The following is a 6,089-nucleotide window of genomic DNA, read 5'->3' on the forward strand; positions in this document are numbered from 1 at the left end:
ACACCAACATCCTCGACCAGGCCAACATCCCCAGCATCGAGGCCCCGACCCCCTCCCCCTTGACTGGCTGCGATGGGCTGGGTACACCATCCGTGTATCCGACACGAGACTCCCCGAACAGTACCCCACCCACTGCTCCGAAACGGCAGGCCAGCCGCAGGGGGACAGAGGAAGCGTTTCAGTGATCTCCCTCAAGGCCTCACTGGGGATGTGCGACATTCCCACAGGCACCTGGGAATCACCGGCTCCAAGAGCGTCCAAAGTGGAGGAGGAGGAGGAGCATCTGGGAAGGCGGCAAGCTCCTGGAGACTCACCATCGGGAAAAAGTGGAAGCCGGGTGTGGGGGGGTGGTGAAGAGGGAAAGGGGCGCGCTGCCACACCAACACCCCCACCCACCCCCTTCCTGTGCCCACCTTCTGCCCCAAGCGTAACAGAGCCCTGCGGTAGCCCCATCTCTCTGTACAGCTGCCTACAGACTCACCCTGAGAGGGGAAGGGAGTCACCCTCGTCTGTAAGGGACCATCAGTGATGATGATGCTATGGGAGCATGCATGCACAACTGCAAGTCGAAAACCTGGAATTGAAAGCTCGTCCCAGCGACGGTGGCAACAAAACTATCATCGATTGGTATTAAAAACCACATCTGGTTCACTAATGCCCTTTAGGGAAGGAAATCCGTCAACTTTACCCAGTCTGGACCCTACACGTGACTCCAGACCCATAATGACGTAGTTGACTCTTGACTGCCCTCTAAAAGAAGGCCACTCAGTTCTGGGGTGATTGAGGGCAATAAATGCTGGGTTCTGCTGTTGACGCCAATGAAGAATGAGAAAAGATTTGATCGAATCTTTGATAAATTTTGCGTTATTTACCAAAATGTAGATAAGAACGTTTGTCTAGTATCTGAACTGGGATCATCTGTTCAGTTTGTTTCATTCTGTATGTCTTTATTAATCTCTCGGCAGTGCGTAGCCTAAATTGCTTCAAATTCATATGTTAGACTATAAAATCCCCACAGGAGCTGAAGTAGGTCATTCAGCTCATCGGGTCTGCTCTGCAACTCGATGATCTCAGGGTTTGATCCTCAAAACTCCACTTTCCTGCCTTTTCACCAGAACCCCTTACTGTTCAAAAATCTACCTCTGTCTTCAAAAGTGTTGATCACTGACCAATGCTGTCCTCCAGTCCAGCAACACCTCGCTTTCATACGAAACATCCTTAAGTTCTGGTCCCTCCAAGGCCACACTCCCTTCTGATCTCTGTAGTCCCCTGCACCCCACCCCTAAAATCTCTGTGCCCCTCCGATTCTTCCCTTTTAATTGCCCCCTGATCACTCTACTATTGGAGGCCATGAACTCAGGCTGCCTGGGCCCTAAGCTCTGGAAGTTCCTCCCTAAATCTCTCTGTCTCTCCTTCTCTCCTCTCCGGGCTAGTGATCATTCGTGTGCCTGATGGTTTGATGGCAGATTTGGGACATTTAACCATGTTGGGGGTGCTAGATGAATGCAGGATTCTGTTGTCGCAGCCATTGGGATCTTTCTGGGCACGTGTAAAAAAGGTTACTTCCAATAAAACCCATTCAGAGTCAAGATTTTCACAGAATCCCTACAGTGTGGCAACAGGCCCTTTGGCCCAACAAGGCCACACTGACCCTCAGAGTATCCCACCCAGACCCATCCCCCTCATCTACACATCCCTGGGCACTATGGGGAAATTTAGCATGGCCAATCCACCCTAACCTGCACATCTTTAGACTGTGGGAGGAAACCAGAGCACCTGGAGGGAACCTGCCCCATTTTATATTTAAGTGACTTGACTAGGGTGGAAGTGGGACTTGAACTGAGATCACCTGGCCCGGAGGTGGGGACTCTACCACTGTGCCACAAAGCACCCCTGCCCAAGATTGTGCTCCCTCGCTGGTTGGGTTGGACAAAAGACGTAGACGAAAGGAGCAAACCTGCCATCCAGTAGGATCACTGACCTCAACTGAGTTCACCCCTCGGGATTTTCATTTTTTTCTTAAACACTCCAAATCTATTGATTCATTAAGAACATAAGAAATAGGAGCAGGAGTAGGCCGCCTGGCCCCTCAAGACTGCTCTGCCATTCAATAAGATCATGGCTGATCATTTAATGGACTCAGCTCCACTTACCCGCCCCCTCACCATGCCCTTAGTTCCTTTACTGTTCAAAAATCTATCTTTGCCTTAAAAATATTCAATGAGGAAGCCTCAACTGCTTCACTGGGCAGGGAATTCCACAGATTCACAACCCTTTGGGTGAAGAAGTTCCTCCTCAACTCAGTCCTAAATCTGCTCCCCCTTATTTTGAGGCTATGACCCCTAGTCCTAGTTTCACCCTCCAGTGGAAACAACCTCCTGACTTCTATCTTATCTATTCATAGAATCACAGTCATAGAGATGCACAGCATGGAAAGACCCTTCAGTCCAACTCGTCTGTGTCGACCAGATATCATAAATTAATCTAATCCCATTTGCCAGCATTTGGCCCATATCCCTCTAAACCCTTCCTATCCATGTCCCCATCCAGATACCTTTTAAATGTTGTAATTGTACCAGCCTCCACCATTTCCTCTGGCAGCTCATTCCATACATGCACCACCCTCTGTGTGAAAAAGTTGCCCCTTGGGCCTCTTTTAAATCTTTCCCGTCCCACCTTAAACCTATGCCCCTCTAGCTTTGGACTCCCCTACCCTGGGGAAAAGACCTTGTCTATTCACCCTATTCATGCCCCTCGTGATTTATAAACTTGTATACAGTCAACACAGCGTCTGATGCTCCAGGGAAAATAGCCCCAGCCTATTCAGCCTCTCCCTGTAGCTCAAACCCTCCAACCTTGGCAACACCCTTGTAAATGGTTTCTGAACCATTTCAAGTTTAACAACATCTTTCTTATAGCAGGGAGACCAGAATTGTATGCAGTATTCCAAAAGTGGCTTAATCTATGTTCTGCAACATGACCTCCCAACTCCTGTACCCAATGCACTGACCAATAAAGGGTCACAATTTTACATTATAATTCAGCCTTTAATATACTCAATGAAGGACCGTCTCTAGCGCTGATGGTCCAGCGTCTCCTAAACAGTCTCCAGATGATTCCTGATCTCTGCTTCTCTGGAGAATCCCCCCTCTCCCAGTTCTGGGGTTGTGGGGGGAGGGGGAGGATGTTGCCAATATTTAAGACAGGATGTAACGTTGCTCGAGAGGTTTTGCAATCAGTTACCACAACGGTTTCAGTGATGAGCTTGGGTTAATGGGAGCTGGGATGGTTACATTCCACAGAGCCATAAAGGTTGAACAGAGTGAAGACTGGATGAGGATTTGACTGTGGCGCACAAGATTATGGCAGGTCTAGGTAAGGTGGACAAAGTAAAGCTCTCCTGGATGAGGTCTCCTTCAGGTAAAAAGTCACAACCAGCATTATGTAGAACATAGAGCTGTAGAACACAGGAACAGGCCCTATGGTCCATGATGTTGTGCCAAACATGATGCCAAATTAAATTAATCCCTTCTGCCTGCCCTTGGTCCATATCCCTCCAGTCCTTGCATATTCATGTGCTTATCAAAAACCTCTTTAAACGCCCCTATCATATCTGCCTCCACCACCACCTCTGGCAGAGCAGTCCAGACTCCTACCACTCACTGAGTAAAAAACTTGCCCCTCACATCTCCTTTGAACTTTCTCCCTCTCACCTTAAATGCATGCCCCTTAGCATTAGACATTTCAACTCTGGGAAAAAGTTTCTGACCGTCAACCCTATCTGTACATCTCATAATTTTACAGATGGCTATCAAGTCTTCCCTCAGCCTGCAGAGAAAACAACCCGAGTTTTTCTAGCTCTCCTTATAGCTCATACCCTCTAATCCAGGCAGCATCCTGCTAAACCTCTTCTGCACCCTCTCCAACGTTTCCTCATCCTTCCTGTAATGTGGCGACCAAAATTGAACACAATAATCTAAGTGTGGCTTAACCAAAGTCTTATAAAACTGCAACATGACATGCTTTGAGAGATTCCCAGATGGTAGCTCCACAAAGACTGGGTTCCTGTTGAGACAGATGTATTGAAGTTTGTTAGCAACACTAACCGTGGATACTGATGTGATATCTCAGGCTGGGGTGTTGCCTGAGCTGGAGAGAGTTTTAGTTATGAAGACAGATTGGACATTCTGGAATTGTCTTCCTCGGGGCTGAGGAGACTGAGGTGTATAAAATGAAGAGGGGCATAGATAGGATGGACAAGAAGGAACCTCTCCCTTTGCTGAAGGGATCAATGACCAGGGGACATAGATTTAAGGTAAAGGAGCAGGAAGTTCAGATGGGACGTGAGGAAAAACCTTTTGTCACCCAGAGGGTGTTGGGAATCTGGAATTCACAGCCTATAAGGGTGACAGAGGCAGAAACCCTCAGAATATTTAAAGTGTACACTTGCAATGCCAAGGCATACAAGGCTATGAGCTAAGTTCTGGAAAAGGGGGATTAAAATAGCTAGGTAGCTATCTTTGACTAGCATAGACTTGAAGGGCTGAAGGGCCCTTTTTTTGTGCTGTAGATCTCCATGACTCTCCCTCAGTCTAGTTTCAATATTTACTGATGTTACTATTGCATTATATACTCAACTAATGTAGGACTATACTACAGTGAACTGTACTGCACTGGATACATTACAGACCGACTGAGACTAAGTTCTGAGGAAGGGTCACTTGACCCGAAACATTAACTCTGATTTCTCTCCAGACCTGCTGAGCCTTTCCAGCAATTTCTGTTTTTATCATTTTGACTGAGATTAAGACCTTTTATATTACAGTGTCATGTAGCTCCCTTAAATGTATAGTTCCTGGGATATGTGCAAAAATATAATAGCTCCCACTGGCTGCAAGGTTAAGGGAGATGCAGATTTAAAGTTTGGGGCAAGATATGTGAGGTGGGGGTGGGGAGGGGGGTAGCAGGGGAATGTGAGAAAGGACATTATTTGATACAGTGACCATGACCTCACTATGAGGGGCTTGGAAGTGGAGACAATGAATGATTTTGAAAAGGAGATTGACAGGCACTTCAGAGAAATAAACTCGCACAGTCTATTGCAGGAGAATGGGACTAATTGGATCGCTCTACAGAGAGCTAGCATGGACTGAATGGGTCAAATGGTCTCTTGTGCCTTAAATGACTCCATGGCTTTTCAACCGACTCTATTCCTAAAGATGCTTTTACTCCTAAAGGACCAATTAATGAACAGCCCAATGATGCAGAGATAACACAGTGTGGAGCTGGATGAACACAGCAGGCCAGGCAGCATCAGAGGCGCAGGAAAGCTGACGTTTCAGGTCTGGACCCTTTCAGAAAAATGATGCACATTTTCTGAAGTGCAGTCTCCGTTATAGATGTAAGAAATATAGGACTCAATTTGCACATAGCAAACTCCCACAATCAGGAATGAGCTAGAATCTATACTGTGCAGATAGAGGCCATTCAGCCCAAACTGAGTCTCCAAAGAGCAACTAATCCAGAACACCACCACCCCCAAAATCTTATCCCTGTAACCCTACATTTCCCATGGCTAATCCACCTAACCTGCACATCTTTGGACTGTGGGAGGAAACCCACGCAGACACGGGGAGAATATGCAGTCACCTGAGGGTGGAATTGAACCCGGGTCCCTGGTGCTGTGGGGCCTCAGTGCTAACCACTGAGTCACCATTCTGTCCCTGGAGTTTTGTTGAGTTAGGCAGAGGTCCTCTCTACTCTCTCCAATGAATTTAAGACATCTGATTGCAGGGTTAGATACCCAATAAATCTCCAACTACTCCTTTAAACTGGAAAGTAAAGCTCACTGTGGCTCATTCCCAGGACAGGGTTAGATACAGAGTAAAGCTCCCTCTACACTGTCCCCATCAAACACTCCCAGGACAGGGACAGCACGGGGTTAGATACAGAGTAAAGCTCCCTCTAAACCGTCCTCATCAAACACTCCCAGGACAGGGACAGCACAGGGTTAGATACGGAGTAAAGCTCCCTCTACACTAACCCCATCAAACAGTCCCAGGACAGGGACAGCACGGGGTTAGATACAG

The sequence above is a fragment of the Rhincodon typus genome, chromosome 39 (genome assembly GCF_021869965.1).
Source record: "Rhincodon typus isolate 14 chromosome 39, sRhiTyp1.1, whole genome shotgun sequence".
Taxonomy (NCBI): domain Eukaryota; kingdom Metazoa; phylum Chordata; class Chondrichthyes; order Orectolobiformes; family Rhincodontidae; genus Rhincodon; species Rhincodon typus.